Source organism: Phalaenopsis equestris, unplaced genomic scaffold, assembly GCF_001263595.1.
Source record: "Phalaenopsis equestris unplaced genomic scaffold, ASM126359v1 Scaffold000025, whole genome shotgun sequence".
Taxonomy (NCBI): Eukaryota; Viridiplantae; Streptophyta; class Magnoliopsida; order Asparagales; family Orchidaceae; genus Phalaenopsis; species Phalaenopsis equestris.
In genome coordinates this window covers 189,778-190,951 of record NW_018164467.1, presented here as the reverse complement: position 1 = coordinate 190,951, position 1,174 = coordinate 189,778, and the positions used below count along the sequence as shown (strand labels likewise).

The 1,174-nt window shown below is 35.9% G+C and overlaps 1 pseudogene; it reads left to right on the top strand.

Moving 5' to 3' along the window:
- Positions 1–928: 928 nt before the first annotated feature.
- Positions 929–1,174, top strand: part of LOC110018575 — an 8,150-nt pseudogene continuing 7,904 nt past the window's right edge.

Below are 1,174 nucleotides of genomic sequence, written 5' to 3'. Positions count from 1 at the left end.
AAATGCGGTCATGATCATTTTAAAAATGAAATGCACTTCTCATATTTTTATTTATGACACCAATATGCCACAAATGTAAGCATCTAACTTTGGATGTTAGATGTGTAAATACAAAAAAAATGTTGCGGTTCTTATGTAAAATTCTGATAAATTTAATATAGATTTGATTGGAAAGTACTTTTAAATTAGTTATTAAAAAAGAATAATTACAGGCAAAGCATTCAAAAAATTGATATTTATAAACTAAGCATTCATCTGTTTTTTTTTTTAACTATCTAACTGATGTATTTAGTGTGTCACGATCGAATCATTGAAAATTTGATAAATAATGAAAGAAATATGCATTCATTTCTACCATGAATTTTGATATTCTACTTAAAATTTGAAAAATGTAGGGAAGAGAGCGGTTGATTTGTAAATAGAAATTTTAGGATGATTGTTATGTAATTGCCATCTCTCACCCACCTAAACATTCATATTTACACACACATCCATCACTTAAATCTTTAAAATCATATAAAAAAAAAATCACCATCATAATATTTTTGAAAAATTTTTCCAAAAACACCATTATGCTAAAAGAAGTGCTTAAGTAACTAATTTGGGGTGTTAGATGTGTAAATACATAAGAACATTGTGGCTCTTATGTAAACTTCTCATAAATTTATTTCAGAAAGTACTTCCAGTGCCATCTGGAGCCCAACTGTATGGATCAGGGCCGAACTTTCCGGCCTCCCGAGCTAATCCGCATGCGACTGATCTCCATCAAGTCCCTTTCGTTTACCAACATTCCAAATTCAAAATTCTGCTCTGTTGAACGCATGCTCCTAAAGTCTCCACCTTCTCCATTCCTCTCTCTCATCCTCCCATTTTTCTCATCTTCTTATAAATACTCACAAATAGCTATCTATCTTCTCCACACTGCGCAATGGAGCTGCCACAATCCAAGCAGATTCTGCACGTGAGCTTGGCGGCCATTGTTTTCTTCTTGCTCGGTGGAGCACTATGTGTCTTCTGGCTCTTGCCGGCGGCCGCGAGGAGGCGGTTGCAGCGAGGCGGGTTCGATGGCCCTCGGCCGAGATTTCCGTTGGGAAATATTGGTGAAATGTGCAGGAAGAATGATCGGTTGATTTCTAGTGGCATCAGCCATAACATCCATTCCATTGTCTTTCAA